The following is a 14462-nucleotide window of genomic DNA, read 5'->3' on the forward strand; positions in this document are numbered from 1 at the left end:
AATTGYAATATTGAACTCCTATTTTCCATAGCCTGGTCCCAGATCCATTCGTGCTCTTGCCAAYGYCAACAACAYTGCTGTTTGGCATGACAGTGAATGAAAAGGAGTTGRCATGATAGCTCAAACAGACTGGCACTCAGGCTAGGTTTTCCTTGTTGTATTAYTACTGTGCAGTTGGTGACTACAGCACAAATCCCAGTTCTGTTCTGCCTCTRTTGTACATKAGTGCCTCTGGACTTGCTTTAGTTAGAACACTTGSAAGGCATTTAAACTGCAGGGTCCCAGTTGTGTTGTGAATGAATAACCCTCACACCTACGCTACACCTTGACATCACCTGAAAGCACTCCTGTCTATTTCTGTTATACCCCTCTCTGAGCACACAGGATGCTCTGGAGACCACCACTGCTGCAGCCTGGAGAATGTGCGTAACCGTGTGTGTGTGTGTGTGTGTGTGTGTGTGTGTGTGTGTGTGTGTGTGTTGATGTCAGGTGGTATTGAGTCTACCGTGAGCACAGGACCAGACTTCAGCCAATAGGAAATCAGACTTAGTTCAGAATCCTCTGCACGTCTCTTTCACTGTCAATCATGCTTATTATCCCCTTAAGGCACAGAGGAGTGTGTGTGTGCGCGTGCGCATGTGTGTGTATGTGTCTGTGCAGTCAGGCGAGAGACAGGAAAGACCGTCAACTCACTCCCCATGTCTTCAGAGAGCCAAGACTGACACAGGGAGAGGAGAAACTGACAAAATAATCGTAATCTATACTGTTTCATATCACCATCATCCCATCAGGCCATGTGGTATACGGATCTTAATGTATATTCATGATGAATAAATATTGGTGAATAAATTACAGTGATAATAGTAAGCAAAGGATATATGATCATTTTACGGTACCCTCCTCTTTGTGCATTGAGGGAAGATTACTGTATCATGCAGGGGTATGCAGCAAGATAAAACCAATCTCTGTGTCAAAAAAGTACAGGGTAACCTGTTTCTAATTGCCCCAATCCTAGTCATATTAGTAACTTTGATTAACAGTACAGGGACACCTGTTTCTAATTGCCCCAATCCTAGTCATATTAGTAACATTGGTTCCTTGGTGTTGGACTGAATGAACATGCCTATATACGGTCGCTAGTGAATGTCTACACACCCCTTGCACAGTCTTCAACATTTTCTTCCATAAAATTAAATTTAAAAAAGGGATTACATAAGATTTTTCCCCTACCGATCTACACAACCTACTCCACATTTTCAAAGTGAAATAAAAATTATAGAACATTTTACAAATTCATGTAAAAAAAAGAGGGGTGTGTAAACTTTCACTAGGCTATCGGCTCTGGTGTGTGTGTGTGTGTGTGTGTGAGAGAGAGGGAGTGTGTGTGTGTTCCTGTGGCAGACTAGACACAGTGGGGTATTGATTTCTGAGCCCAGTCCACAGGGATCAAAGCACATTATGGGCAGTGGGCACTTTCGTTAATCTACAAACACACCTGGTAAATCAGCCAAACGGTGGAGTCATAAGCCACTGTATGATGGCAGCTGATCAATTATTTACAAAGCTGATACGTCATGTGGGTGAGGACTTGGGGAATGATTCAAGCAAGCTGTATGACTTGGATTAACAGACCAAAGTATTTTCCCATTCCAAGTGATGGGTTGATCACGTTTGTTGAAAAACCGTACTGCATTTACTAGAGTCAGTTGTAAATACTATAGCTATAACTTCACTATTTCATCTTATTCATTCTATAACAGGTGCAAACGAATTGCAAAGATGACACGATTGCACCTCCACTGCTTTCACCGAAGTACGCCTTTCCGTCTTGCCCCAATGCCCAGCTCAGAATACTAACACAAACTGTGCTCTCTCAGTTGAGAAACATTCGAAAGAGTCCATGGATATTCATTGGATACGGTCGGCCGGATGCCCCCAGGACTGAATCTGGGAAAGCCATTGTCAGCACAAAGTGGGAACGAGCAGCTCAGTTCACTATCTTTCCCAGGAAAAAAATCCTTCATTCTACGAATCTATTAGCTGATGTGAGTGGGGTGTGTGTGTGTACGTGCGTGTGCGTATGTGTGTGTGTTCACAGTCCGCCCGAACACAGCGAAGGCCTGCAAACGGAATAAGACCATGTTTGTTTTCCGTTGCCCTCAGCCCAGCAGAGACATGACTGAATTTGGGTGGTGGCAGGTTGTAATTACATTGCCCTCCTCTATACAATATGTCAGGCTAGACGCTGTGAGGAGGATGTGTCCATAGCCACGCCATCCTTTTCTTCTGCCATGCTGTTACCCACTGTGGGGGAGTGTAGTAGTTGTCTGTATGCCAACATGCCTATGGAGGATACGGCAGGTAGTCTAGTGGTTAGAGCGTTGGGCCAGTAACCGGAAGGTTGCTGGATTGAATCCCCGAGCTGACAAGGTAAAGATCTGTCGTTCTGCCCCTGAGCAAGGCAGTTAACCCACTGTTCCCCGGGCGCCGACGACGTGGATGTCGATTAAGGCAGCCTCCTGCACCTCTCTGAATCAGAGGGGTTGGGTTAAATGCGGAAGACACATTTCAATTGAATACATTCAGTTGGACAACTGACTAGGGATCCCCCTTTCCCTAAACCTGCATATATGCACACTCACATGTACACGGACACAGGCCGGCAGATAGGCATGGACACCCAGAGCCAGCCACAGCCAGTGGTCAAGAAAGTACCCAATTGTCATATATGAGTAAAAGTAAAGATACCTTAATAGAAAATTGTAAAAGTGAAAGTCACCCAGTAAAATACTACATGAGTAAAAGTCAAAAGTAAAAGTATACATTATTTCAAATTCCTTATATTAAGCAAATCAGACAGAACCATTTTCTTGTTTTTTATTTATTTACGGAGAGCCAGGGGCACACTCCAACACTCAGACATAATTTACAAATGAAGCATTTTTGTTTATTGAGTCTGCCAGATCAGAGGCAGTAGGGATGACCAGGGATGTTCTCTTGATAAGTGCGTGAATTGGACCATTTTCCTGTCCTGCTAAGTGTTCAAAATGTAACTAGCACTTTTTTTATTTGACCTTTATTTAACTAGGCAAGTCAGTTAAGAACAAATTCTTATTTTCAATGAAAGCCTAGGAACAGTGCCTTGTTCAGGGGCAGAAAAACAGATTCTTACCTTGTCAGCTTGGGGATTCGATATTGCAACCTTTCGGTTACTAGTCCAATGCTCTAACCACTAGGCTACCTGCCGCCCCATCACCATTTCCCTGGGTGTCAGGGAAAATGTATGGAGTAAAAAGTACATTAGTTTCTTTAGGAATATAGTGAAGTAAAAGTTAAATAGTAAAAAAATATATAAATAGTAAAGTACAGAAAGCCCCCAAAAACGACTTAAGTAGTACTTTAAAGTATTTTTACTTAAGTACTTTACACCACTGGCACCAGCCCTAACCCTCCACCAGCCTCCCTCACTCCCTCCCTCCACACACACCCAATAGGATGTCATCAGAGATGATCTAACACCCTACTGACTGCCTGGTTCAGACCCCTCTGTTCAAATCCACGTCTAACAATGTCCAACCCTCAACACAGTTGTCTGGTGAACAGCCAGCAGGGGGGGGGCTATGTTGGATCATCATTCTTAGCGATACGTCATAGACGCCACAGGCATGTCAGGAAAAGGATGATTTCGCATACAGAGAGAGAACATATGGCGGTGTGTGCATGTTTGAAATCTGGGAAGGAACATATTGTCTTATTCATCTAGTCTGTTCATGATTGGGATACATCCATGTATTCATCTAGTCTAATCTATGCTAGGATACAGAATTGATAGATAGCTGATTTTTTGATTGATAACTTTCCAAGTGGATAACACACCACACATCACCTCTACAACTAATGGTACCTGATATGGGATCCATCTGACTCAAATAATAACACAGATCCATGATCTATCTCTCTATGTCCACCCTATGAACATGAATAGTGCTACATAGATGTTAAATAACTGTATGTAAGGCCCAGTAAACCAACAGACACAGAGTAGTTAGAGCGCTCCCAGTGGGCAAAAACTGGTTGAATCAACGTTGTTCCCACAATGTGTTGACGTTGAATCAAAGTGGAAAACTGATTGAATTGTCTTTGTTTTCACCTAAATCCAGTGGCATGTTTTGTAGATTTCACTTTCAGTTCATGTTAGTCGAAAACTCAACCAAATATTAAATCCAAATTATAAATGACGTCTGTGCCCAGTGGGATGTCCTGTTGATCGATGAGGTAACAGTAGATGAATGGCCTCTTAAAGGTATCTTAAAGGGGATACGAGTCTCTTAATGGGGAGGCTAGGGGACATTTACTGTACTGCTGTGCAGGTCTTAAGTGGTTGTTTTTTCATCTAGATGGATGGTGACACGCACACAAACACTCACATTGAATGGTGATGGATAGAGAAGCTCGCTTGGCTCAATAGTTCTCTGTCAGCACTATCAACTCCATTTCCCAGGGGGCTTTGGCTTGGATGCCTAATCACCCAGTGAGGGCCCAGTCTGTCTATCTGGTCTGCTCAGCCTTCTACACTACTTATTAAAATGGTAATCTCTTCTCGCCTCCTCCCTGTGCYCTGCGGAGGAAAAGTTCCCTTTACTTAAAATAAGACGTTTCAAGGCAACCCCCGCTTGTGAATTTTAATTAAGAAAGCCTACTTCTTTTTTTAAATCCTGGGCGGGTGTTTAAGACAGGCTATTTATATAGGGTTAGATACCATGTCTGGTTATGAAGCTTGATAGGCAGGAACAATACCCCACAATTCCCTGCTTTATACTCTTAGGGCCGGCTCCAGGACACAGATTAAGCCGAGACTACATACTCTCCATTGAGTTTGCTTTTCAGTCCAGGACTAGGCTTAATCTGTGTCTGGGAAACCAAAGACTCCAGCCACCCTAGTCATAGACTGCTCTCTCTGCAACCGCACGGCAAGCGGTACCAGAGCAACAAGTCTAGGTCCTAGAGGCTTCTAAACAGCTTCTACCCACAAGCCATAAGACTCCGAACAGCTAATCAAATGGCTACCCAGACTATTTGCACCCCCCCCCCCTCCCCACCCCATACGTGCTGCTACTCTGTTATTATCTATGCATAGCCACTTTAATAACCCTACCTGCATGCACATAATTACCTCAATTACCTCGACACCGGAGCCCCCGCACATTGACACATTGACTCTGTACCGGTACCCCCTGTATGTAGCACCGCTATTGTTATTTACTGCTGCTCTTTAATTATTTGTTTTTGTTATCTCTTACTTTTTTTGTTGGTATTTTCTTAAAACTGCATTGTTGGTTAAGGGCTTGTAAGTAAGCATTTCACTGAAAGTGTACGTACACCTGTTGTATTCGGCGCATGTGACAAATAAAATGTGATTTGATTTGAAACCAGCCCTTACAGAAATAGTGAGCAGAATGGATTTTAGCCTAGGCTATACCTCAAGTGCTAATGACATAGAAGTTGCTAGAAAGAGCATAGGCTGTGGTATAAGCATTGATTGGCTTTGTACACTATTATCCCCTGCAGGTGCATAGGCCTCTTCCAGAATGCCTGTCATTACGAAGCAGCTGCTCAGACATTTAACAAACGTTAAAGTGAGGCAATAAAACGAGAGACAGAGGGGAGAAATGGCGTCAGTCGGATTGTTATTAAATGATTTTAAAAGCTGTGTGATATTCCATTCCAGCTGGCACATTGACCCACCTCTGTGCCCACTCCTTTGAAGGGTATTAGAGATTTAGAGTTGGGTTTGTGCCCGCCCTGCTCTTACTGTCAGTCATTGACCTCATTGGGATCACAGCCAATCAGCTCATACTACTAACAGTCACTCATCGACCTCATTAGGAATGCAGCCAATCAGTCATTGACTTTGACAGATGTGGAAGAGAGCTGTTCAGACACTCATAGAGATAGAAAGAATACACAGAGACACATTCATTTCACTATAAACCACTTATTTTCCTAAAATATGATTCTAATTTGAATGTATGCCTTCTGATTGGCCATAGTGAGGGTAAGATACAAATTAGCATTTTTTTGAACTTCCTTACACAATAATAGTCTATATACTTGTCAATCCCCCAAATTATTTCTGTTTTGCTTCCCTGTCTGTTCAGGCTCTATGTTTTAGCTCATCCAACTGTTAAATGAGCCAATTCAGATTACCACTGACTCCATCCTGTGTTTGCATACATAGTCGTCGATATAGGCTGTGCAGCCTTGGGCATAGGGGACATGTCAATGTCCACTTCTGCACTGACGACTTCATTTTTGCAAAGCCTGACGTTTGAGCTCTGATGCACAAGGCAGAGCGCATGGGTTTACATGTGGTCGTGGTTCTGAACACAAACAAAGGAAATCAAGATCTTCCATCTAAATATGCTGCATTGTCTATAACTGAGCTCGGCGCTATACTGAGATAATTCGCTAATTAAACGGGGACTTTTTAAAGACCGCCTTGAGACCTCACATCCAACATCAACCTACACAAAACCTTGTGTGTAATCGTACATTTTTTCCCCCAGCACCTGTGAGAAGAAGTTCATGATCAAACTACTGTCACAGCTACTTCTCACAGCATCGAGTCCTACTCCTTAAGGCATGAACATTTTGCACCATTCAAATCTCATTTGTAATGGRCAGCCGAACCGTAGTGAGATGAGATGATCAATCATTAGCCTTGCTAGCACGTTTTCACCACCGCCGTCTCCCTCCCTTGCCTCAGACAGACGTACAGACAGCTAGCGGTCGACGCTATTACCCATCTCTCAGCCAGCCGGCGTGTGTGACTCAAGAGGCAGTACTGAGATAAGCTCTGCTGCCTTCATCCTCCAACTGGACTCCTGACTGGAATAGCAAACAGTCCGAATGGCTCAAAGGCAAATGGGTAATGACCTAACCGTCCGTKGGTTAGCTACTAGCCGATATATACCACGGCTGTTTCTCACACTGAGACTGGCACTCTGGTTGACATTTTCAGTACAGTCCATGTTTCACACCTCCATGTTTCTAGGACTGACTGTGACGCCGTCTGAAATGGCACCCTATTCCCTATATATGCAGACTAAAAGGATACAGGGGCCATTTAGGACGCAGCCATTATTTCACATTGCCAGTCTAGTTGATGTTTCACACCCTCCATTTCAGTGTGAACACCAGTGTGATGCGTGATGAGAGGAGCCCGGGTGCCAAAAATGGCTGCCTTGGCGTGAATCAGCCAGGTGGGTGTTAYTCATTAGTGGTGGATGAGGGGAATTAGGTTATTACTACTATAGGACATAGTGAACCACACACTAGGCCTACACATCCATTAAGACACAGGTTAACTACCTACAACCCAGAGCCTGTGTGTTTGTGTGTGTGATAAGGGGGATGAGAGGTATATCTGTTTGTCCAGTGCATTGATAATGTTGACCGGAGTCCAGTAGAATAGCATGGCAGGTATTGATAGATTACAGAAAGGGACTAGAGCTCTTGCATGTGTATAAAGAGGAGCCATGCTTAATCTATACAGAAGGAGATATCCCAGCTGCCTTGGCAGACAGTACAGCATCCCATCAATTATAGGAGTTATGGAGCTGAGGCCAGRCAATGTGAAATTAACCTGAATATCCTTTGACTAAATKAATTTCCTTTGACTATAATTCTTATTCCAGTCACTTTATACAAGGGCAGCGTGGCTACAGGCACACATGCACGCACGCTAGAGCTGGGCGATAATGGACAAATGCCTGAATTTATGCGATAACGATAAATAGAAAGATACGTTTCTAATATTAACGTATTTTTTATTATCCCTTGATCTACTACTACTAGTTTGATGGTTGTAACCATCAATTGTCCCAATAATAAACACCCATGTGAGCAAACTTATTTCATTTCAAACTTCACATTTCTCTAGTACATTTGAAGCCGGAAGTTTACACTTAGGATGGAGTCATTAAAACTCGTTCTTCAACCACTCCACAAATCTCTTGTTAAACAAACTATAGTTTTGGCAAGTCGGTTAGGACATATACTTTGTGCATGACACAAATAATTTTTCCAACAATTGTTTAAGGCAGATTATTTCATTTTTAACTCACTGTATCACAATTCCAGTGGGTCAGAAGTTTACATACACTAAGTTGACTGTGACTTTAAACAGCTTGGAAAATTCCAGAAAATGATGTCATGGCTTTAGAAGCTTCTGATAGGCTAATTGCCATCATTTGAGTCAATTGGATGTGTACCTGTGGATGTATTTCAAGGCCTACCTTCAAACTCAGTGCCTCTTTGCTTGATATCATGGGAAAATCTAAAGAAATCAGCCAAGACCTCAGAAAATAAATTGTAGACCTCCACAAGTCTGGTTCATCCTTGGGAGCAATTTCCAAATGCCTGAAGGTACCACGTTCATCTGTACAAACAATAGTACGCAAGTATAAACACCATGGGACCACGCAGCCGTCATACCGCTCAGGAAGGAGATGCGTACTGTCTCATAGAGATGAATGTACTATGGTGCGAAAAGTGCAAATCAATCCCAGAACAACAGCAAAGGACCTTCTGAAGATGCTGGAGGAAACAGTACAAAAGATCTATATCTACAGTAAAGCAAGTCCTATATCAACATAACCCGAAAGGCCACTCAAGGAAGAAGCCACTGCTCTGAATCGTCCATAAAAAAAGCCAGACTATGGTTTGCAACTGCACCTGGGGACGAATCATACTTTTTGGAGAAATGTCCTCTGGTCTGATGAAACCAAAATAGAACTGTTTTGGCCATAATGACCATCGTTATGATTGAGGGGAAAAAGGGGAGGCTGCAAGCCAGAGAACACCATCCCAACGGTGAAGCACGGGGGTGGCAGCATCATGGTGTGTGGGTGCTTTGCTGCCAGGAGGGACTGGTGCACTTCACAAAAAAGATGGCATCATGAGGCAGGAAAATTATGTGGATAAATTGAAGCAACATCTCAAGACATCAGTCAGGAAATTAAAGCTTGGTCTCAAATGGGTCTTCCAAATGGACAATGACCCCAAGCATACTTCCAAAGTTGTGGCAAAATGGCTTAAGGACAACAGTCAAGGTATTGGAGTGGCCATCACAAAGCCCTGACCTCAATCCTGTAGAACATTTGTGGGGAGAACTGAAAAAGCAAGGAAGCCTACAAACCTGACTCAGTTACACCAGCTCTGTCAGGAGGAATGGGCCAAAATTCACCCAACTTATTGTGGGAAGGTTGTAAAAGGCTACCTGAAACGTTTGACCAAAGTTAAGCAAGTTTAAAGGCAATGCTACCAAATACTAATTGAGTGTATGTAAATTTCTGACCCACTAGGAATGTGATGAAAGAAATAAAAGCTGAAATAAATCATTCTAAACTGAGTTTAATGTATTTGGCTAAGGTGTATGTAAACTTSTGRCTTCAACTGTATACAGTAGGCTACTTATTGTAATGAACGATATCAGCAAAAAGCCTGCGATAAATGATCGGTATGGTTGGTGTCAATAATGTACGATTTATCGTCCCAACTCTAACACACACACACAGACAGATTGCATATAGATCCAAAACCTTGATCCCAATATGATCAGATCAACTATCCTTGACTAACACCACACTCTTCCAGTCCAGCTCACCCTTTCGCAGTCTAGACCAATAGAAACCAGACACCCCATTTAGTYTAGTCACCAGRTCTCATAGGGCAGTAACCGATGTGCCAATGTCACAGGACACTTCATTCTACTCCATTGYCCCTTCATAATTGAATCAAGCAGCACTGAGATGGCTGTTGGAAGGCAAAGTCAATACCAGACAGTCGATATAGATGCAGTATCTACCTGGAGTACCATATACTGCCACAGAGTAGGGAGAGACAGGCACCGTACACAGTGTTGGGATAGAAGACGATACCATAAGCCAACGATACAGTATCTACCTACTTTCTATGTCACAACAGGAAGAGATGGGAGAATATTGCTTACAGTAACCACATAGAATATGATGTATTCCATTATCTACATGAGCATAGCACTTAAAATGTATGTCCCAATATATTGCTTTAGTTGAAGTGGTATTCTAGTGTGGTATGCTAGTGTGGTATGCTAGTGTGGGTATGCTAGTGTGGATTTTGGCACTGACTGCAGATAATATTCCCTTTGTGTCTCTAGTAAACCCTTTGTCTCATTGCAACTCATGCTCCACCAACAGCCTGCATCCTGGGTAATATCTCCCATGCTGCTCGGCTCCACAGGAGGTGACGATTGGCCTCTTTTTTTCTCTCTCAGCATTCTATCTGTTAATCTTGTTGCATATTCATCATCGTTATTGTTATTAGCACAGTTTCTCGGCACGCGAGACCGATAGACAGACATCCTTATCCAAAATGAAACACAGTACAGAAGACACAGAACTCACATTTGATTTGACATTCCTTTATGAATTGTAAATGTTTCAGACCGATGTGTGACTCAAATCAAACTCGGCGCAATTCAATGACATATAAATGTGTTATAGTTCTTGCAGGATTAAATGTGTATCTATCTTTAATAAAGAATTGATCGCAAGTGATTTGAAATCCCTGGGTGTGACTGAGGATGTAGTGTGGTAGTACTGGGTAGTGTTACCACAGAAGCCTACAGTGTGACTGTCAGGGACGGTTAGGGAAGCAACGCCCTCAGAGCAGGACGGACAAGCCAAGATCACAACAATAACACTCTACTTTCCTCAGGCTATAACACGCTAACCCCCACTTTCACACACACACACACACACACACACACACACACACACACACACACACACACACACACACACACACACACACACACACACACACACACACACACACACACACACACACACACACACAACACACACACACACACACACACACACACACACACACACACACAAAATATGAAGGTGTTTTCATCACCATTACCATCAAGTCAGATGCAATAAGGTTTGAAAAATTGCCAGAACATTAAAATGAATGTCAGGTCCGCTAACGAATTAGGCGACCAGTTTCGTGGGGAACGTATTGGAATGATCGGTTGGTACAACTGGTTACTTTTAGTAATGCATGTGTAAATCGGGTTTGGACTAGCTGTTCTGAATTAATTTCCAGAAGTGGATGAATTATCCCTGTCGGCGGTGAGGCAGGCAAGCTACATGCGTTTCATATGATTAGAGCCTTGTTGCTATGGTACCTATGGTGCATTCCCTTTAAACCATCACTTTTTAAATGATTTATGAAGATGCCGGTATTCAAAATACAGGATAGACAGACACACGGAAAGTGTGTTTGGCATAGAAAAAAATAGTCTTGGTCTAGCAGGTGTACATTTTCACTAATAGGATTTAAAGTCAATATTAAGGGATAGATGCTGAGTTGAAGCGGCCCTCCCTCTCTCCATTTCCAAAGTTCAAAGGATGATGGGAGATTTGGGTCGGGRAGCGGGGTGGGACGAGGTAAAAACATTCTTTTTTTAATACTGTTAAGAAGGATAACACACCATCATCGGTCCATCATCGGAGTATTAAAATGAATATTAAAATGTAATATGGCTCAGYCCAGACAACATTTAGAGAGACTAGGAGAGATTGGGTAAAATGGAACCGGGGAGGATCCTTCAGTACAACACCAAGCAACAAAAGAAAATAAGCTGTTCAAGCCTCTAACACTACAGGAGATATGAAAGCAGCCTGGTGAATAATTAATATGCATAATTTGCATATCAGTCTAGAGAAGTGGCAATAACAGCAGTAACAGGGTCCCAGAGCCCCTACAGTAACTGCAGGTGCCGTTTTCTCAGGCGCCTCTCAGTGGTCTACTTTGGCTCTGTGATGGGATGTTTCCTTACACAGGGAGACAGACAGATACACAGCAAATCATTGYTTTGTTTTATTGATGTGTTTTTTGTTGTTTGGGTGAAATGGGTTAATTGGAGAAATCGGTGGTATAGTATGAAGCCACTTGAACGATAGTCCAACAACACTTTCTCTGATTGTAAGTGGTGCAAAGCACTCAATAAAAGTGGCAAAGCGCTCAATAAAATGTGTGAATCAAATMAAATAAAWTTGTATTTGTCACATGCGCCGAATAAAACAGGTGTAGATCGTACAGTGAAATGTTTACTTACAAGCCCTTAACCAACAATGCTTTAAGAAGTTAAGAAGAAAAATGTGTAGCAGAGAGAACAGTCTATGACTAGGGTGGCTGGAGTCTTTGACAATTTGTAGGGCCTTCCTCTGATACCGCCTGATATAGAGGTCCTGGGTGGCAGGAAGCTTGGTCCCAGTAATGTACTGGGTCTTACGCACTACCCTCTGTAGTGCCTTGCGGTCGGAGGCTGAGGAGTTGCCATACCAAGCAGTGATGCAACCAGTCAGGATGCTCTCAATGGTGCAGCTGTAGAACCTTTTGAGAATCTGAGGACCCATGCCAAATCTTTTCATTCTCCTGAGGGGGAATAGGCTTTGTCATGCCCTCTTCACGACTGTCTTAAGTGTGTTTGGAACATGATAGTTTGTTGGTGATGTGGACACCAAGGAACTTGAAGTTCTCAACCTGCTCCTCTGCAGCTCCGTCGATGAGAATGGGGGCGTGCKCGGTCCTCCTTTTCCTGTAGTATACAATCATCTCCTTTGTCTTGATCACATTGAGGGAGAGGTTGTTGTCCTGGCACCACACGGCCAGGTCTCTGACCTCCTCCCTATAGGCTGTCTCATCGTTGTTGGTGATCAGGCCTACCACTGTTGTGTCATCAGCAAAATTGATGATGGTGTTGGAGTCGTGCCTGGCCATGCAGTCATGAGTGAACAGGGAGTACAGCAGGGGACTGAGCACACACCCCTGAGGGGCCCCCRTGTTGAGGATCAGCGTGGCGGATGTGTTGTTACCTACCCTTACCACCYGKRGGCGGCCCRTCAGGAAGTCCAGGATCCAGTYGCAGAGGGAGGTGTTTAGTCCCAGGGTCCTTAGCTTAGTGATGAGCTTTGAGGGCACTATGGTGTTGAATGCTGAGCTGTAGTCAATGAATAGCATTCTTACATAGGTGTTCCTTTTGTCCAGGTGTGAAATGGCAGTGTGGAGTGGAATAGAGATTGCATCATCTGTGGATCTGTTGGTGCGGTATGCAAATTGTTGTTGGTCTAGGGTTTCTGCGATAATGGTGTTGATGTGAGCCATGACCAGCCTTTCAAAGCACTTCATGGCTACATACGTCAGTGCTACGGGTCGGTAGTCATTTAGGCAGGTTACCTTAGTGTTCTTGGGCACAGGGACTATGGTGGTCTGTTTGAAACATGTTGGTATTACAGACTCAGTCAGGGACAGGTTGAAAATGTCAGTGAAGACACTTCCTGGTAATCTGTCTGGCCCTGCGGCCTTGTAAATGTTGACCTGTTTAAAGGTTTTACTCACATCGGCTACGGAGAGCGTGATCACACAGTCGTCCAGAACAGCTGATGCTCTCATGCATGCTTCAGTGTTGCTTGCCTCGAAGCGAGCATATAAGTAATTTAGCTCATCTGGTAGGCTTGTGTCACTGGGCAGCTAGAGGCTGTGTTTCCCTTTGTAGTCTGTAATAGTTTGCCCTGCGTCCGAGCCGTCGGACCCATGCTTCGTGTGATGCTTGATTGTTTTTCTCCTCAACAGACTGGTGCATGGTTGTGATAATTCGTCCCAAAGGTTCAATGCCAAAAATGCTGTGAACCAATGTCCTGTGACAGTGTTATGTTCTGTGAAAGAGATGCATCAGCTTCTAGTCTACACACAGAGAGATGCAGCRCCTCATGTTGAGTCTAACTCCTCCTGCCTGAGAACAGAGTGGTGAGGTCAGATACCAGAATTTGATATGACGTTCAGAGGAGTCATAATAGAGAGAATTAGATACAGAGGGAAAGAGAGAGAGAGAAAAAGAGAAAAAGAGAGAAACAGAATTCAACTGCCCTGAGGTGACGCTATGTTTAGAGTTGTCACCAAACCTCCCCCTCCCTCCCTCCCTCCCTCCCTCCCTCGACACCACTTCAGAGGCGTTCCCCTGGGGACAGGCCGGATAGCCCTCGCAGACAGCCGTCACACGTCACTAGCATCCCTTCAGCTGACAGAGTTCTGGAGCTCACAGTCACGTCAAACAGGCTGTGTGTGTCTGTGTGTTTCCCTGACTCTTCCCTTCTCTTCCTCTAGGGAAACCCACAACCAGCTTTTCCCCCTCTTTAAACAGCTTTGATAAAACRGTTCTGAAGTTCTCAGTGATGTCATCTTTAGTAGGTTTTCTGAGTCGGTTAGTTGGTTTTGACCTATGGTGTTTGGGGTCATAGGCGGTTATAGTCAAAGTTATACCCTGGTCTAGTGTGGCCTACTCGTCTTTAGATGACCCCTTCCAACCTTGTGTGGTGAGGTCAGGATGTGGATGTGAASCACAAACT

At 43.7% G+C, this 14462-nt stretch overlaps 1 protein-coding gene across 1 annotated transcript in view; it reads right to left on the bottom strand.

The window, feature by feature from the left end:
- LOC111958357 (neuronal membrane glycoprotein M6-a) overlaps nt 1–14462 on the bottom strand; it is a 97344-nt gene that overhangs the window by 12994 nt on the left and 69888 nt on the right.

Source organism: Salvelinus sp. IW2-2015, linkage group LG34 (assembly GCF_002910315.2).
Source record: "Salvelinus sp. IW2-2015 linkage group LG34, ASM291031v2, whole genome shotgun sequence".
Taxonomy (NCBI): Eukaryota; Metazoa; Chordata; class Actinopteri; order Salmoniformes; family Salmonidae; genus Salvelinus; species Salvelinus sp. IW2-2015.